This window comes from Bos taurus, chromosome 17, assembly GCF_002263795.3.
Source record: "Bos taurus isolate L1 Dominette 01449 registration number 42190680 breed Hereford chromosome 17, ARS-UCD2.0, whole genome shotgun sequence".
In the NCBI taxonomy this organism is placed as follows: domain Eukaryota; kingdom Metazoa; phylum Chordata; class Mammalia; order Artiodactyla; family Bovidae; genus Bos; species Bos taurus.
Window position 1 is genome coordinate 46,969,515 of NC_037344.1, and position 19,972 is coordinate 46,989,486.

The following is a 19,972-nucleotide window of genomic DNA, read 5'->3' on the forward strand; positions in this document are numbered from 1 at the left end:
TTCTCTGATACATATGTATATGTATATATATATTTCAGATTTTTTCTCTTATAAGTTATTGCAAAATATTGATTATAGTTCCCTATGCTATACATTGTTGGCTGTCTATTTTATGTATAGTGATGTGTTTATGTTAATCCCAAACTCCTAATTTATCCCTCCTTCCCCTTTTCCCCTTTGGTAACCATAAATTTGTTTTCTAAATCTGTGAGTGTGTTTCTGTTTAATAAGTTCTTTGCATCATATTTTAGATTCCACACATCAGTGATATCATACGATATCTTTCTCTGTCTGACTGACTTCACTTAGTATGATATGATCATCTCTAGGTCCAACCATGTTGCTGCAAATGGCATTATTTCATTCCTTTTATGGCTGAGTAATATTCAGTTGTATGAATCTATCACATCTTGATGATAGCACTCAAGTCTAACCATGCCCCAGACTCTTAACTTCCCATTAAAATGAATCAATACACTCCTTTGTTTGTTTATTTCTTAAGCCATTTTGAATTGGGGCTTACAAATGAAAAAGTCCTGGCTAAAACCTATGCCATCTCAAAAATAACATATCTTCCAAAATGATGGGCACAGAAGAAACAGGTATGAGTTAGAATTTCTGGACAAGATTCCATGGCTGCCACGACAAATTATCACCAATGTAGTAGCTTAAAACAACCCCAGTTTTTATTCTCTTATGGTTCTGAAGGTCAGAAGTCCAAAATGGGTTTCCAAGATGTCAGTAGAGCTGTGTTCCTTCTGGAAGTTTTAGGAGAGAAGTCACTTTCTTCCCTTTCCAGCTCCTAGAGGCACCCACATCCCTTGGCTCATGCCCCCTTCCTCCATCTTCAAAGTCATCATTGTCTCTCCTCTGATCTTTCTTCTGTAATCCTATCTCTTTGTGACCATAGCTGGGAAATGTTCCTCATTTCAAAGTATTTTTGTGATTAGATTGGATCCACCTGGATAATCCAGGAAAATTTTCCCTCCCAAGATCCTTAACTTTAATCACATCTGCCAAGTCCCCTCTTATCCTAGAAGGTAACATAGCCACAGGGTCCAGGGCTAGGATGTGGACATCTTTTGGGAGTGAGGAGGCTGAGAGGACATCATTCTGCCTACCACAATCACATAATTATTATTCAAGCATTTATTATTCATCAGTTGTATACCATGCTCTTTGGGGAGAGCTAAACGGATTTGTTGTTGTTTAGTTGCCAAGTCATGTTTGACTCTTCTGTGACCCCTATGGACGGTAGCCCGCCAGGTTCCTCTGTCCATGGGGGTTTCCCAGGCAAGAATAGTGGAGTGGATGCCATTTCCTCCTCCAGGGGATCTTCTCAACCCAGGAATCGGAACTGTGTCTCCTGTGTCTCTTGCATAGGCAGGCAGATTCTTTACCGTTGAATCACCAGGGGAAGCCCACTAAAGGGGTTATGAAAAAGTAAAAAATCAAATCAAGAAAGTTTAGTGAAACAACAGGTTCAGAGGTTCCCATGATTGAAGGTTTGATGTGTTTAGAACTCTGAAAACTGAACTGCTTCCCCTGAACTTAGGAGCAACCCTGGGGCTCCTTGCCGACAGCCAGAACAAGAGTCACTTTTTTCCTTCTTTGATTTTTTTTGAAAGGCACATCCGAAATAACACAGAGAGACTGGAGGAATCCTTCCCAGACTGAGCTTGGCAGCCTTCTCTCGGGACTTTTCGTGTCATCAACTTCGTTCAGCACCTTTTTCTCCCTGCCTGGCTAACTGAGGCCCTGCATATGGTTTCCTGGTGTGGGTGTGAGATGCATGACCCAAGAGCAGGCAGGAGTGCCAAGCCCCAGGAGGGAGTAACCCAGGCATTGGGGAGGGCCTGGGAGGTGAGTGGTGCCGCAGACGGGCCTCACCTGTGTCACAGTTGTGCTAAGGGCAGGCTCGTCTTGCTGAACCACCTCACCCCTGGTTGTGCCCAGCTGACTCGCGCCTTGGGGCAAGTCCTTGGATCAGTTCCAACGCACTTGGGATAAAGTCCTCACCATTTACCATGGTCCCCAGTGCCACCCAGTCTGGCCTTCCCACCTCTAAAGCTCTTCCTGCTGCTCACCCCAGCTCCCCACATGTCACTGCTCACTGGCCTGTCCTCTGTCCCTTGAAAACCTGAGCGCCTTTCCACCCTACAGCCTTTGCATCTGCTGTTCCCCTCACCCATAATGCTCTTCCAACAAATTCACTTCCTGTTTATCATTTGGAGCAATCATAATTCCATCCTTTATCTAAGACTTTTTTTTTTTTTTTTGGCTGTGCCACATGGCTTACCGGCATCTCAGTTCCCCAGCCAGGGACTGAACCTAGGTTACTAGCACTCAATAAGAGTGCTGAGTCTTAGCCACCGGGCCACCAGGGAATTCCCTCTAGATCTTTATTTAAAATGGTGGTCACTACTCCCAACTCCCCTACTGATGCCTTTTTTTCTACTTTTTTCTACTCCACCCCCATTGCAGTGTCATTTCCGTGAGGATAGGACTTTGTGCCTCTTGTTTACTTGCTGCTGAGGACAATGCTTGACAGAGAGTAGGTCCAATAATAGCCCCCGAGTGAATCCAGAGTGGAAGGTGAAGGAGGCCATATTCATTCCTAGGGTGGGAGCCAGCTTCCAAGACGGTGTCCAAGCCTCACCTTCCAGCACTCACTCCCTCACAAACTTCTCTCCCACATGGAATCAGAGAGATGTCACTTGCCTTCCAAGACTAGTCCATCAAAGACCTTGCAGCTCTGCTTTGGGGTCTTGAAGCAAGTTTTCAGCCACTATGGAAGATGCCCTTCTACTTTGGGGCCAACATGTTACAGAGGCCACAGGTAGTGCTCTGGTCAATGCTGCTAGCTAAGCCCAGCCTTCCAGCCAGCCCTGTCAAGGTGTGAGTGACATCATTTGGGCCCTCAGGAACACCCCTTCCCATAGCTGAATACCTCCAAGGAAACTGTCAATGCCAGGTAGAAAAGAAAGTCACCCACGTGAGCTTAAGCCTCCAAAATTGCAAAATAAAATACAATGGTTTTGTAAGCTGCTAACTTTTGTGATTATTTGTTACACAACAACAAATCATTTATATATACAGTTAATCTAGGAGTTGCTTTTTCTTTTTAATGTTTAAGTCCAATGGCAACAATAACACAATCAGTGTCTGCCATGAGAAGGAAACATAATTGTTCCAGGAACTTAAGTCTTCACTTTTCATTGAGTTGAAGACATCATTGACTCCATTATTGTATGTCATCCAAGACCAAAATATGACACACCATCCCAACTTCAAAGATGTTAAAATATGAAAAACATGTGTCTTAGAATTAGTAAAATGCAGTGAGTTGGCAGAATCACATATGGTAATTATCCCCAGCAAAAAATACCCCCTGCCAGGCGGCATAGAGAGAACGCAGCTTCCCTTGCACGGCGCTTAATCATTGAACACTTACAGTGGCTACGTGTGTTTACAATACCCAGGTTCCAGCAAGTCCTGATCCTGCTATTCCCAGGTTTCTGATCTTGGGCAAGTTAGCCTCTCTGAGCCTCAGTTTTCTTATCTGTTGAAAGGGGCCATTGTAGAACCTGCAACATGAGGCTGTTGGGAGGATTAAATGAATAATGCACACGGAGTACATTGTACTATGTCTGGAACTGAGTAAGAGCTCAGAAATTGTTAACGATGATGATGGTGGTGATTGCTGTTGTTTTTAGCTGCTACATTGTGTCCGACTCTTTTGCGACCCCACGGACTATAGTCGGCAGGCTCCTCTGATGATGGTGAGAACGATGGTGATTATGGCGGTGATGGTGATGATGCTGGGGATGCTGGTGATGCTGATGGTGACAGTGATGGTGACAATGATGATGACAGAACTGGTTTTTTAGGGGTTTTTTTCCCCCCAATGTGCCTTTCCTGCCCACGCTGCACTAACTATTCCACTTCAGTTGAGGCTAGCAAGTTCTCTGCCTAGGGCTCTTTCTGTCTGGAGGGCATTTCATAACCTCGGCCAGGTCTGCAGGGAGGGTGGTGTTATAGCCTTTCCCAGAGTGTTCAAATCCTCCCCACGTCGTGTCCTTTCAGACTCCTGCTCTTGGTCCATGTCCACCCTTGTTTCCTCCACCCTCCTCTTTCTACCTTCAGTAGACATTTCAAATTCAGCTTGGGACAGTAATCTAGAAATTGCCTTCCCATGACCATGTTGGAAATAGCATAGTTTTATTAGAGCACTATTTTATTTCATATTATCTACTTAGTTTTGCACTATCTGTTTTGCTTTGCATTCTCTTATCATTCATGCTACAAAGCCCAACCTCACTTAAGACTAGTGGCTGCATCTTCACTTTGCCAAATGCAGGTGAAACTCTAGAAATATTGTGTCATATGAATGCATGTCTCTCCTATCAGCAGAGCTGAACTGGACCCAGATGACATTAATGCTTGACAATCAGTGTGAGTCGAACCTTTTGTTAAAAATGGACTATTTGTCACTGAGCCTTAGTTTAATATTTATAACAGCATCGTGAACACTGTTATTTGTCTTGTTGTACAGATTGGACATGCAGACTTAGAAGGATCATTTGGGTCACCCAGTGTCATACCAGTTACTGAAGAAGCTGAAGTGTGACCACCTAGTAAAGGGCATTATCAATATTGGTGTTATTATTATTGCTGGGGCCATGGTGACCATTGATCCTTAACTTTCCCCCATCCCAGCACCCAGAATAATTCTCATGCCTGGAAGACATTCAGCAAATACACAACAGGAAAATCTTGCATGAGTCAAACGGCTCTGTTTCCATTTTCTTCTTAATTGCGCCCGTCTCCAGGTCCCTCACCACCTGCCCCTCACACCGACATTCTGGGTGGTTGTGTTCCCCTCTTCTGTCACAAGACAGGCTAGGTGCCCCTCACCAAGGGCCCTCTGGAAAAGCATGGTAAAGGATTCCACCTTAACATAGTAATGTAGGCTGCTGTGGCTTCATTTCCCCCACTTGACTGAAATCGTGAGTTAGAGGTTTCCAACCCTTTGCGTGTAACACATAACTAAGTTAACAGCCAAGGAAGCAGCCTGATCCAATTTTCCAAGTAAAACCAATGCCCAGTTATTTTTGAAATTTCCATGATGGGCAGAGCTCCTGACTTCTAAGTGTTTGGGCCATAAATCAAATAGACTTTCCTGTTGTCAAATGTGTCCTCTGGAATAATGAATATCCTTTTAAAAATCAGGGATCAGATTTTTTTTTAATTGAAGTAAAATGCATGTGACCACATAAATCACTTTAAAGTGTACAATTCAGTGGCACTTAGTATCCACAATGTTGTATAAACACCCATTCTGCGTGTTAAGTCATTTCAGTCATGTCTGATTCTTAACAACCCTATGAACTATAGCCTGCCAGGCTCCTCTGTCCATGGGGTTTCCCAAGCAAGAATACTGAAGTGGGTTGCCATGCCCTCCTCCAGGGCATCTTCCCAACCAGGGATTGAACCCACATCTCTTATGTCTCCTGAATTGGCAAGCAGATTCTTTACCACCAGCACCACCTGGGAAGCCCACCACTCCCTCTATCTAGTCCCAAACATTATCATCACCCCAAAAGGAGACCCTGTATCCCTTAGCCATCACCCCCTAGCCCTCCCTCCTTCAAGACCCTGGCAACCAACACTCTCCTTTCTGTCTCTATGGATATACCTCCTCTGGTCATTTTCCTATAAATCCAATCCTACAACAGGTGGCTTTGGGTGCCTGACTTCCTTCACTTAACCTAGTGTTTATGAGGTTCATCCACGTTGTAGCATGCAATATTTTGTTTCTTTGCAAGGCTGGATAATATTCCATTGTATGGATGGACCACATGTGTGCCTCCACTCATCCATTGATGGATAAATGGGCTGTCTCCACAGAGATCGGTTTTAAAAGCCTGCTCAGAAATAGCTCTGCCCCCTGTCACTAGGAAGCTGGCTCTCGTAGGGCTTGTTGAGAGAATTGGTCCCCACTGTCCCTGAAAACCCTGGATCTGATGGGGACTCCAGAGAGGTTGGGAGAGGCCATGTTCCAGGAGGACTCCCCCTCCTCTGAATAGCTTTGGCCTTAGGAGCAGCTGCAGAGTCACATCCCCACCCTCAGGTGACCAGCTTGTCACCAGGCTCCAGGGTTCACTTGGATTCAGCCTCTGGCTGTGGCCCTGGGCGTGATGACTACTGTGGGGGAGAGGGGGGTATGAGCAGGCCCTTGCTTGCACACGCCCATCAAGACCCCTGAGAGGCCAGCAGTGGAGAGGATGGTGAAGGTGGCTGCTTTGAGGGCTCCCAAAAAGATGCAGTTTCCAGGAATGTCTGTGAAAAGTGATTGTGAGTAGACTGTGGCCCTCAATTGGGATGTGACCTGTGGCGCTGAGAAGAGCATGGGAGGAATCGCCGGCGTGACAGGCGTGGATGCCACATGGGCCAGTGCCTGGCTTTCTAGACCAGGTGTCAGATCCGCCCCAGGCCGGCTCTGCGAGCAGCAGATGTGTCCCAGGGCCCCCGGGAAGGCTCAGGAAGGAATGGCGTCCCCAGGCCGGCCTGTGGGCAGCGTCCCCAGCACGAGGTCAGGCCGCCAGAGAAAGAAGGGCAGAGTCAGCTGGCCGGAGGGACTGGAATTTTCCTAGGCCAGGCCTCCTGCCTTGAGGAATGTTGGGCAGCCAGTGGAGTGGCCCCTCCCTGCCCCCCCCCCCCCCCTCCGCAAGTGCCTCTGGAGAGGCTGCACAGCTGGTCCTGTGAAGCTGGGTGTGAGCATGTGGGCAAGTGTACATGCTGTGTGAGCATTAAGGGGTGTGAGTGAGTGAGGATGTATGTGAATGGGAGAGTGTCCAGACATGTGCAAACAAGTGCGAGTGTGAGTACCTGGGAGTGTGCATACATGTGTGAATGCATAAGCACGTGAGTGTTGGAGTGTGAGCACACAGGAGTGTGTATACGTGTGTGATTGCATGAGCATGTGTGTATATGTATGCAAACAAGTGTTGGCATGTGTGAATGTGCAAACATGTGATGTGTGTGAATGAATATGTGATTATGTGAACGTGTGGGCAAGCATGTGAATGTGTGTGTGTGTAAGTGCATGAATGTGTGTAGGAGGGCATGTGTAAGGGGCACAGATTCAGGCCCCAGGCGATTTGGTCACGTAGCCTCTAACAGGGACAGCCACCCACACCTGGGGACATGCAGCATGGGACCCACAACATAAATGCAACCCCCAGCAGCCAGGCAGCACTGAACCATTATTAAGCACCTATTTTGTGCCCAGCTCTCCCCTGGGCCTTGGGAAGCTCTATGAGGAGGAAGCAGGGGAGCTAGTTTTCCTAATCCAGGAGGGTGGCATGTGGGAGTGGTGCTGCTGAGGAATAAGTATACCACTACTATTTCCGGGAGCACCCTCCTGCCAGAAGCTGTGTTTCACACCGATACCACTTGAACCTGCTCATAGCCCACAAGTGGGTGGTGTTATCGTCCCTGCCTTACACACGACATGACTAAGCGTGCAAAGAGTTAGGAACCTGTCGCCCCAGCCACCCCACACCTGCCTTGCTCTGTGGAGTGGGCTGGAGTGTGTCAGATGGGAACCCACAGCGCAGGTAACACAGCTAGGCAGAGATGGGCCGCTTGGGCCCCAGCTGGTGATGCTCCAGCTTCCACTTCCCCTGTAAGCCTCCTGCCCCCGACATTTCTAAACCCCAACTCGGGCGCCAACCCCCACCCCCTGCCCCAAGCCAACAAGTTCCATCTTGTGACTTTTATGTGAAAATGAGAAATACAGTTTGTCAACAGGCTGGAATTCCTTTCATCCCAGCCCCTGCTCCTTAATTGGGCTGGGGGAGTTTATTCCTTTGTGCATCTGGTGGAGGGGGCGGGGCATGGTTCGAACTTCCTCCAGCCCAATGAAAACTAAGACTTTGGTTTTTGCCAAAACTTGTTGCGTGAGCCGCCAGGGACGATGCTTCCGGAAATCCGTGATGAAGAAACTTTTGGGGAAAAAAATGAAGAAGAAAAAAAAAATCAAAGCAAAGTTTGGAGAAATGAGGCCAGGGGATTTTCCTCTGGTTTCTCCCTGCGAGCAGGGTTGAGGACTCCTCTCGAACGGCCTGCCCTGTAATCTTCTTGATTAGTTCTGCTGGAGGACTGCAGGTCAACTGGAGAGGGGAAAGGAGGGGGAGGGAAAAGTGAGTCCAAAGTGGGTTTGCAGGGGGTGGGGGTGGGGTTGAATGTGGCAGAGACAGCCTTGGATGCCCAGCTGGAGACCACCTTGACTCTGGATCCCAGTTTCTTGGGAGCCAAAGCTGTGTCTGCATGGGGGATGGCTAAGAATTCCTGCTTGTAGAGTCCTGAGGCTGCGTCTGCTAATTGCCTTCCAGCTGGATCCTTATGGAAGGAGGGCTTCCTGCGGGCTGTGGGGCACTGAGCAGGGTCAAGGTCAGGATGGGACAGGACCTTGTCTGCATCAGTCTGCTCTGGCTGCTGGACAAGCATCCACAAGCCTGGAGGCTTAAACAACACAAGTCTGTTCTCATACAGCTCTGTGAGCCGGAAGTCTGACACCCATCTTGCCAGGCTAAAATTAAGATGTCGCACCAGTCAGAATGGCCATCATCACAACATCTACAAACAATAAATGCTGGAAAGGGTGTGGAGAAAAGGGAACCCTTCTACACTGTTGGTGGGAATGTAAGTTGATACAGCCACTGTGGAGAAGAGTATGGAGGTTCCTTAAAAAACTAAAAATAGAGTTACCAGAGGATCCAGCAATTGGACTCCTGGGTGTATATCCAGACAAAAGCCTAATCTGAAAAGACATATGCACCCCAATGCTCATAGCAGCACTGTTTACAATAGGCAAGACATGGAAATGACCTAAATGTCCATTGACAGAGAAATGGATAAAGAAAATGTAGTACATATATAGAAGGGAATATTACTCAGTCACAAAAACGAATGAAATAATGCTATTGGCAGCAACATGGATGGACCTAGAGATTTTCCTACTGAGTGAAGTAAGTCGGATAGAGAAATCACATGATATCACTTACATGTGGAATCTAAAAAATGGTATAAATGATCATATTTACAAAAATGAAACAGAGTCACAAACATAGAAAACAAACTTATGGTTACCAGAGGGCAAAGGGGGTAACGGGGGTCTGGGGGTGGGATAAATTGGGAGATTGGGATTGATATATACACACTGTGTGTGTGTTAAATAGATAGCTAATAAGGACCTACCGTACAGCACAGGGGACTCTACTCAATACTCTGTAATAACCTATTTCCACATATATATATATATATATATATGTATAACCAATTTACTTTGCTGTACACTTGAAACTAACACAATGTTGTAAATTAACTGTACTCCAATAACATTTTTTTTTAATAAAATAAAATCGTGTGTGGGCAGGGCTGTGTCCCTCCAGAAGACTATTATGGGGGAAAACATTTTCTTGCCTCATCCAGCTCTGGAGGCCACTGCAAACATCTCTTAGCTCTCAAGCCCCTCCAGAAATAGCTCTGACCTCTTGCTTGTGTTACCACATCTGCCTCCTCTTCCCACTTTCTTGCCCATCTCATTATCTCCACCGGTGACTACCCTCTTGCAAGCCTACCATGCCAGCAATGCCTTCTTCCTGTCTCATAGTCACGGATTCTGGGGATCAGGACATAAACATTTTTCAGGGGGACCTGGTCCCAGTGAATTTCAGATCCTTGATGTTCAGTCATAGAAAGAATTCATTGAGAGACAAAGTGATAGGTAACAAGTAGATTTATTTAAAAACACATCCCGCAGACAGAGTGTGGGTCATTTCAGAAGGCAAGAGGCCCCGAAATATGACGTGGTTAGTTTTTCTGGGCTGGGTAATTTCATAGGCTAATGAGTGGGAGGATTATCCCAATTATTTGGAGAAAGGGACAGAAATTTACAGGAAAAGGGCCACCACTCACTTTTTGATCTTTGATGGTTGGCCTCAGAACTGTTGTGACAGTGGTGGGTGTGTAGCTTGTTGGTATGTTACAATGAGGGCTTCCCTGGTGGTTCAGAGGTAAAAAAAAATCTGCCTGCCAATGTAGGAGATGTGGGTTTGATCCCTGGGTTGGGAGGATCCCCTGGAGAAGGAAATGGCAACCGATTCCAGTATTCTTCTCTGGAAAATCCTATGGACAGAGGAGCCTGGCAGGTTACAGTCCATGGGGTCTCAAAGAGTCAGACATGACTTAGCCACTAAAAAACAACAACAATGTTACAATGAATGTGTAATGAGGCTCAAGGTCCACTGGAAGTCAAATCTTCCAACATCTTGGCCCTAGTTGATTCTATAGTTTTTTAATTTATTTATTTTGGGCTGCTCTGAGTCTTCATTGCTGCGTGTGGGCTTCCTCTAGTTGTGGCTAGTGGGGGCTACTCTCTAGTTTCAATGCACAGGCTTCTCATTGTGGTGGCTTCCCATACACAGAGCACAAGCTCTAGGAACTTGGGTTTCAGTAGTAATGGTGTATGGGCTTAGTTGCTGTACAGCATGTGGAGCCTTCCTGGACCAGGGATCGAACCCATGTCCCTTGAAGTGGCAGGCGGATTCTTATCCTTGTTGTACCAGCAAGGAAGTCCCGATTCTAACCAATTTGTCATGCCCTATAACCATGTTACTCTTTTAAAGTTTGTGCCCTGTCCTCTTTCCTCCTATTTCAGAATCACAGACTCAAAACCCAAACAGTCCACTAGAAAACCAAGTTTTTCTGTGTTTCCTGCATCCTACCACCAAAAGCTTGCTCCCGGCCTGCTCCCTTAGCACCCATGGTGATACGTCCTAGATTTCCAGCCAGGCCTGGGTGTCCCAGCCAAGGGGAGGCAGAGGTTAACGGGCTGGCCCTGACCCACCCTGCCAAGGTCCCCTCGCCCCCTGCTGGAGCCAGGAGGCCCGTCTCACAGTCTGACTGTCTTGGAGGAACTCGTTTGCTGCTCAGAAATAATCCCAAACAAATGCTCTTCATCAAGGATCCTTCAAGAAAAAACATCAACTGAACAAGAGGATCAGGCCTTTGAAATGTCAGCAGTGTAATTACTGGAGGTAAGGGGCCCCAGTTTTAATTGAAGCTGCCTGGAAAACAGCAGTTTTCTAGGGAATAAAATAAAAAATATACAGGCACACAAACCCTAGGAAGCTGGGGGAGGGAGGGCCATGCCTAAGTTCCTGCTCCCCCTATCCCAGCACTGGAGGTCTCAGTCCCCGAAGGGGTTCCTGGGAATTTCCACTTTTGCTCACATTGAACCCACAACATAAGAAGTTTGATGGGCAGCTTGCTCACCAGGTCTTCTGCCCCGAGGTGAACATTGTCCTGGCTTTTCTAGAATATTCTTCGTAGTCATGGAGATCAGAGCTGGCCCAGCTGGGAGGGTTCATGGAGTCCCCCACCCCCAACCCCTCCTTCTCCTCAGCCTGGCATGAGCTTGCTTCCAGAAAAGACCTCCAGCATACACACCCACGGGCCCCAAATGGGGTCCTGCCACGGCCCCAAACATGTCTGCAGGAAGGAAGGCTGCATTCTACCAGGCCGAGCTCAGTACTGAGTACTCAGTACGGACCAGAAGTCAGTACTTCTAAAATAAACCGTGTGGCTATCTTACAAGCAGCACTGTGGTGCCTAGGAAGTTACACGTGGGGGTTGGGGGTAGCCAGCACTTGAGCAGAATTCACCCTCTGTGTTATAAAGGGCAAATAGCTAACTTTAGGGCCAAGATCAATATCGCATTTTCTCGAGAAAATTGCCTTTACTTTTCTGGAGAAATCCTGACCGTCTGGATTGGCCACATTTACTTAACTGTTACATTCTTTGAGTTTAGAATAATAAAAGATGGCACGGTCCTGAGGCCCCCAGGCTTCCTTTCTTAATAGACTGTGATGGAGTTCAGACAATGAGAGGCAGTGCTCTTTGCTGACCCCTGAGGGGTGAGACTGGCCTGGGCCTCTTCCCCCTCCTCCTGTGACCCCAGCATCTCAGAGCGAGTTTCCAGGGAAAGAAAAGAGCAGTGGCCGGCGGGGAACCCAGGGCCGAGGCCCGGGCCTTTGCTTGGGGTCTGCGACCCCTACGGGGGCTTAAAGGCTCTGCCCTGCCTGGGGACCTGCCAGGCAGGGAGCCGGGAGCTGGGACGGAGCCCCGGAGAGTGCAGCCCTGTCTGGGCTCCCTGCTCTTTGCACAAGCTTACCATCACCACCTCACCCCTGCTGCTCACAAGCAAAGCACCCGTGAGCAGCTCACACAAGGAGGGACGTGTGAAGCCATGCACAGCTCCCTGGGCTGGCAGCACAGCTCAGTCGGCACAGAAGGGGCTGCTGATGGCAGGTGGCAGTCGCTGGACTAGGACTTGGCCGGCTGCACCCAGGGGTGGAGTTAGAGTTGATAACCTTTCAGCTGAGCTCGCTGGCACATGTGGAGCTGAGTTAAGCCTGGACAAGCATTCCACAGTATCCTCCTTCCTTCTTTGGGGGTTTTTCATTTAATAATGGCTTGTCTCCAAGAACCTTTGCATGAGATGTGCTAGAATCAGACATCCATTCATTCATTCACAGAGTATTCTTTGAGCCCCTCCTGTGTGCACACCAGAGGCTGTGTGAGGCTCAGGGATGGAGCTGAGCTCCCTAAAACCCCACCTGCAGGGACCTTCTCAGCTATGAGTTTAAATCTGGTTCTGTCTCTGACTAGGTGTGTGAGCTGAAGGAAGTTTCTTTTTCCAAGTCCTAAAGGGGAGTTTCATCCAGTCTATCTTCTAAGACTAGAATGAGAATTAAAGAGGGAATACTAGAAAAATGCTCACTTCATCCCTGGCACCGAGCTGGTAATTATAGCCATTATTATTATTATCATTATCATTATTATTAATTGCTGGTTTCGTTTACAAGACAGTGTTTAAAGGTCATTTACAAGATTTCTTTTCATTCTTTTTAATAACTGTGAGAAATGTGGCAGGAAAGATAAGTGACTTTTATACAGTTCTATTATGGCCAGGTAAATATTATATACTTTTTATAGCACTAATAATTACACAGAACCCAGTCAATCTTTCAGCAATTGAAATGTTTAAGACTTTATTCTTCTGTAGGCTTGTGTTGAGTTCCCCATTTCCATTTAAGGCCTTTTAAAACATTTAGGCAAATAAATAAGTTATCTAAACAGTTTTTAAAAGAGCAATCTGTCGGGGCTTCCCTAGTGGCTCAGGGATAAAGAATCCACTTGCCCATGCAGGAAACACGGGTTCGATCCTTGATTCGGGAGGATCCCACATGCCACAGAGCAACTAAGCCAGTGCGCCACAACTGCTGAAGCCTGTGAGCCCTGAAGCCTGTGCTCCACAAGAGAAGCCGCACTGCAATGAAGAGTAGCCCCTGCTCGCCACTACTAGAGCAAAAGCCTGCCCTGCGCAGCACTGAAGATCCAACACAGCCAAAAATAAAAAATATAAACATATACATGTATATACATATGTGTGCACGCATGCTAAGTCGCTTCAGCCGTATCTGACTCTTTGTGACCTTACTGACTGTAGCGCGCCAGGCTCCTCTGTCCATCAGGATTCTCCAGCCAAGAATACAGGAGTGGATTGCCATCCCCTCCTCCAGGAGATATTCCCGACCCAAGGATCAAACCAGTGTCTCTTATGACTCCTACATTTTTTTAAAAATTTTATTTATTTATTTATACAACTGTGTTGAGTCATAGCTGTGGCAAGAGGGGTCTTTAATTGCAGCATGTAGGATCTAGTTCCCTGACCAGGGAATGAACCCAGGCCCTCTGCATTGGGAAAACAGAGTCCTAACCACTGGACCACCAGGGAAGTCCCCTGCATTTTTTTTTTTTTGGCACCATATCACACAACTTGTGGGATATTAGCTCCCTGACCAGCGATAGAACCCAGGCTGCCAACGAAAGTTTCCAAGTACTGCAACTAAGAACAGACAAAGCCAAAAATAAAATTAATTAATTAATTAATTTTAAAAAAATGAAACTTTCTATAGGATACAATATACATACATAATATATATTTGCACAGATATCCTATTTTTTGCCTCTATGGAGGAAACTATACATGTGAAACTATATAAGCATGTGAAAGTATATATAGTGTATATACTGCCTGTATATGGAGCTATATATTATAGGTTATACAGGATATAATATTTATAAGAAAATGTCTCCTACTTTCCTCCCCTGTAAAGTATATATATGAAACTATGTTGTAAAGAAACTATATTTGTAATTCCCTGGTAGCTCAGATGGTAAAGAATCCACTTGCAGTGCAGGAGACCCAAGTTCAATCCCTGGGTTGGGAAGATCCCCTGGAGGAAGGCTTGGCAACCCACTCCAGTATTCTTGCCTGGAGAATCCCATAGACAGAAGAGCCTGGTAGGCTACTGTTCAGAGGGCTGCAAAGAGTCGGATATGACTGAACAAGTAACACACAGCATAGGAGATATATATACATGAATGTAGGATTTCCTGTTTTCCTCCGTGAATCATGAAGGCAGGACTTGGTTTTGCCCACTGCTAAATCTAAAGCATCTGAATCATGCTTTCTGTGCATCAAAAACTCAGTATTTGCTGAATGATTTATAACTAAGCTCTTCATTAGACTAGTTACAAGCATTTCAGTACAGTTTTACTTTTGAATACAATATGGGAGCCTTCATAATATTTTCTGAACTTTTGGTCTCTAACGTCTTAATCTGGCTCTGTAAAAAAAAAAAAAAATCGTATTTCCATGTACAGTAAGTTCCCTAGGTACCCAACTAACACAATCAGCTATATAGTATTGTACTATAATAGGTTTATAATACTTTTCACACAAATAATACATTAAAAAATACAAAAAAATAAACTTTGAAAATCTTACAGTGCAGTACCTGGAAAAGTACAGTAGTACAGTACAACCGCAGATGCTTCCTACCGGTACTACTACATCACTGCTGCTTTTATGTTTGCTTCTGGACATCCTGGGCTTGAAATAAAGACACTGCAGACTATGCTCTACCCAGTGCTGTACAGCGAAGGAAACAAAAGCACAACAACTTGTGGAAGATGCAAGCATGAGACATGTGAAGTTACTTGTGTGATGGGCATGTGAACACACATTCACATCTTTGAAAGTCACATCTTGAAGGTTCGTATATAACCTTCAAGGACTTACTGTGTGTGTGTGTATATATATATTCTAAATATATAAACGTAGATGATACATACATATAAAATATATAATATAAATATATATACATATACATTTACCATCATCACTTGAAATGTGTAAAATTTAGTGGTTTCCACCATACTCACAGGGTTTCTCTTGTGCCTCAGCTAGTAAAGAATCTGCCTGCAATGTGGGAGACCTGGGTTCAATCCCTGGGTTGGGAAGATCCCCTGAAAAAGGGAAAGGCTACCCACTCCAGTATTCTGGCCTGAAGAATTCCATGGACTGTACAGGCTATGGGGTTGCAAAGAGTTGGACACGACTGAGTAACTTTCACTTTCATTTCTTTTCACCATATTCACAGAATTATCCAACCATCACCACTGTCTCATGTTAGAACATGGCTATCGCCCCCAAAAGAAAGCCCCTACCCAGGAACGGTCACTCCCCGACCCCAGCCCTTGGCAACCACTATTTCATTTCTGCCCCGTGGATTTGCCTCTTCTGGATACTTCATGTAAATGGACTCATGCGATGACAGCCTTCCCTCACTGAGTGCAAGGTTTTCGAAGTTCAAGGTACGCGGAACCTCGGTGTAGGTGCCTCGTCCCTTTTCACGGCTGAGTCACCTTCCAGTGTGTGTGTCGGGTCGTCAGTGCAGGGACTCGGGGTTGTTCCCACCTTTGGGCCGTCGCAAATGACGCTGCTCTTAGTGTTCATGTACACGTGTGGGTGTGTGTCTTCGTTTCTCCTGACCTTTGGGCCGTCGCAAATGATGCTGCTCTTAGTGTTCATGTACACGTGTGGATGTGTGGCTTCGTTTCTCCTGGACCCAACTAGTGGCACTGCTGGGTCACGTGGCCCCTCCGTTTAACGTTTGAGGAATGGCCAGATTGTTTCCATAGTGAGCGCCCTCCATCACGGTAACCACGGGCCTGCATGGATCTGACAGACACTGCTGAAAAGGAGTCAGAGTCGTCCTGCGTGCCCAGGGCCTGAGCGGACAGACTCCATCCTTTCTGGACAGAGACCCTTCCTCCCTCAGCTGATGACTGACAGCTCACCATCATCCCTTCCCAGCGAGTGCCCTGCAATCTCCAGGCTACAGAGAACTCCTGGCCCAAGATCACACTGCTCCACAGGGCCAGCCGGCATCTGGTGACCAGGACATGCCGGGGCCTGCAGGCATGTCCTGTGCCCCTGTGTGGGATAACCTGCGGGGCCATCCCAGCCTCAGGGCTCCTGAGCGATGGCACAAGCTCTGAGTGGCAGGACTACAGCTCAGCTCAGCTCCGGCCTTCCCCCAATCTGGTGCTGTCTTCCCACAGAGCTGCTGTCCACGAACCTTCCACTGTGTAATGCATCGCCCCAACAGCCATCATTTGATTTCATGTCCTGTGGTTCTGGACCATCTGGCCAGTTCTCCTTGGGGCCAATCACACAATGAGTGAGTGGAATATTGATGGATCCATCTAGTGACACTAAATGCTCAAGGAGGGTGGGTAAGGCTGTACACTATTCAGCTTCCTGACCCTGGCCCCAGGTACAATGCAGGCCCTGCATCAGTGTGTCTGCTGAGCTGAGCAATGAAATTCCTGAACTCTTCACACTCAGCATCACCTGGACCTGTAGACAGCCCTTTTCCGAAATGTTTACTCTCCAGAAAGATTGACATCCTTTCAGCTTTCTGTAATTCTCATTCCCAATGTGTAAAATGGGGGGAAATAATAAGCCCTCCCTTGGAGCATCACAGAAGTCAACTCAGACAACAGGTTGCTGTGTGTTCAGTCAGTGCCTGGGATATAGCATGGCACCATGAATATTCTGTTACTCTTTCCAAAGCGAGGTCCACCTTAAGAGTTCATTTTTATGAAAATTCCTAAGCTGGGCTTTGTGTACCCAACAGAGAGATGCTCCATGTTCATGTAAATTTCAGTTCACTTGCTCAGCCTTTCCTCCTAAAGAGGGCTCACTGCTTGTGGTACATCTCACAGCACTGTCGACAGGATTGAATGTGCAACGGGCCTGGCACATAGTAATTGCTGAATACATCTTAGTACTATTATCAGTGTTTATAACTCTCCGTTTGATTTCTCTCTCTTATCTTTGCCCAGCACTGCTAAGATCCACCAGGTATCTGATGTCCAAAAGTTGACAAAGGCTTGGAAAAATAAAACTTGCAGGGCATGAAGCTGAGAGAAAACACACGTGGTTAACTGTCCATTAATCTCTGTCAATCTGTAGATGCAGACCTCAGACACGGGGAGAAAGGAAGAGACTATTTTTCTCTTAGCCACATGTTTTATATTAGAGATCTAGTAACTAATAAAAGTGCTCCCTAGAGGGGAAAGAAACAGGAGTGTCGTTCAGCTGATAGGTAAATACAAGCAAATTAAAAAAAAAATCAGATCTGCTATTGAATTCCAGGCAATGTTAAAGACCCAAAACTAGGCTGTATTTCCTTTTACTTCACTGTCCGTGTTCACGGGGAGAATTTAGCATGGAGGAAATGTAATTGAGAAACAGAGGCCACTATTGATCTTTCCTGACATAATGATAAACATCACAGTTTATTCTAAATTAATGGCCCAAAGTTGACTTTTTTTCCTTCTCCTTTTAAATTTACTGATAACCGTGGTGATGGTGGGAATGAACATCAGATGCCTTGGTTACAGATCACAGTCAAGGACAGGTCTGGTGCTGGCTGTGGGATGTGGTAGATGATCCTCATGTTAGCAGCCAACCGGAAAATGCATTTTAAAAGATGTGCTAATGCTGAGTCGAATCGCTGGAAAGATACGGTAAATAAAATTAGGAAAATATCAATAGTAGAAATTAGATAGTAGGTGCATAGATATGTTGCGTGAGTTTTTCGACGTTTCTGTACGTTTAACATTTTTGTCATAAACTGTTGTGTATGAAAGTTCTGGTGCAGTAACCACATCGCCTCTTAATAATTTGTTGTAACAAATTCCCACCACTCACCTGGCTGGATAAATCAGCAAGTTTTTTAAACACCAAGTCATGGGGGTGCATGTGGCAAGGTTTTGGAACAGAAGATTAAATTTAGAACATTGCATACTGCCCTGTTTAGGGGTGGAGGATACTGATGTCTGCAACTTACTCCAAAGTGTATCCAAAAGATCAGCTGAATGGATGGCGAGATGGCTGCACTCCTAGGGTCAAATGAGAGGGGAGTGCTGTTGCGGGTGTTTTAATTTAGCTGATATTGGCGTTAAGTCATAGAGAGAGGAGAAGAAAGTCTACCAGCCTGCCATGGTGATTCAGGAGTCAGGAACACAGACCCGGGTTTTCACCTTGACCTTCCCATCTGTATATATGAGCACATGTCTTAAAATTTATGTGTGTATGTACAAATGTGTTTGGTCTCCTTTATTAAAGTAGATATATATAAGTATCCATATATATGTGTATCTACATTTTGCACATATGTTCTGTTTTCCCTCCTTAAATGGAAACTTTCTATTTCTGCGTTCTGCACCTTGGATCTTAACCATACATTTCCGGTAATGGTCCTCATTCTTTTGAATGCCTGCATGTATCGCTCTGAGTGGATGGAGCCCCACTTAGGCTATCATGTTGCAACTCATGTAGGTTGCTTCCAGTCTTTGGCTATGAGAAATATGCCACATGGATGTCATTCACACAAGGGAAAATCTAAGACAGGGTCCTCTTTTAGGGTCAAATGGTGTGCACATTTCAAAATTGTGATGATTTCAGCCTAAATATACTCACTATGGGTTGCAGCATGGCTCAGATGATAAAGAATCTGCCTAGAGACCAAGGTGGGAGACCAAGGTTCAATCCCTGGGTCTGGAAAATCCCCTGGAGAAGGGAAAGGCTCCCCACTCCAGTATTCTTCTCTGCAGAATTCCATGGATAAAGAAGCCTGGAGGGCTACAGTCTGTGGGGTCGCAAAGACTGGGACACAGTTGAAAAACTAACACATACATGGGTTGCAGCATTAATGGATGGACACATCCATCGGTGATATGTGAGAGCAGGCAAGATTCTCAATTGGTTGCCCAAGAGATCCTGGTACATAGAAAAGTTTGAGAGCTGTGATTTTTGGGGCCTGAGGAAAAGGATTCTCTTTGAACCTCATAATATTTATTTTTATCCAAGTCAACAAAAAACCAGTTAGAGCCATCAGAAACAAAGAATGGAAACTTTACTGGGAAAATCCAAGAGGACAGATGCCTCCGGACTACTTGGACCTCGGACCAGGATTGGTATGGGGGTATTTGTGTCCTAGTCTTATTTCAGTGGTACCCGGCATGTCTGCTGCGGTTCAGACCTGAGCCTCATCACTTCTTTGTCCATGTGATGGCAAAGCCACTCACTTCTCTCCTGTTTTCAAGTTGTCAAGTCAGATTGAGCTGACAATCTCTTAGTTCCGTTTCCTGATTCTCAGAGGAGGAACTGTGGTCCAGCTCAGGTAAAACATTCCTTCCTGGTTCCATCAGTAGTTGTCTAGATGACAACTCATATTATCCCAACACGATTATTGATTACGTTCTGCTGCATCCATGTGGTTGAGGGATCTGCATGGACATTGCAGTTGGCAGTGTGCTTCACATTTATTTTCTCCATATTACCTGAAAAACCTGAAAAATAGGATAATTACAGGTTTTCCTGAGAGTACTTGGCATAGAGGCTGGCATACAGTAAATATTCAAAACTCAGAGCAATTATTCATCAGACCTCAGAGAACTTTTTGATTAAAATAGTATAATC

The 19,972-nt window shown here is 45.9% G+C and overlaps 1 non-coding gene across 1 annotated transcript; it reads right to left on the reverse strand.

Moving 5' to 3' along the window:
• Positions 1 to 13,794: 13,794 nt before the first annotated feature.
• Positions 13,795 to 13,867, reverse strand: TRNAG-CCC (transfer RNA glycine (anticodon CCC)). Its single transcript has one exon. It is a non-coding gene; the product is annotated as a tRNA-Gly (tRNA).
• Positions 13,868 to 19,972: the final 6,105 nt, after the last annotated feature.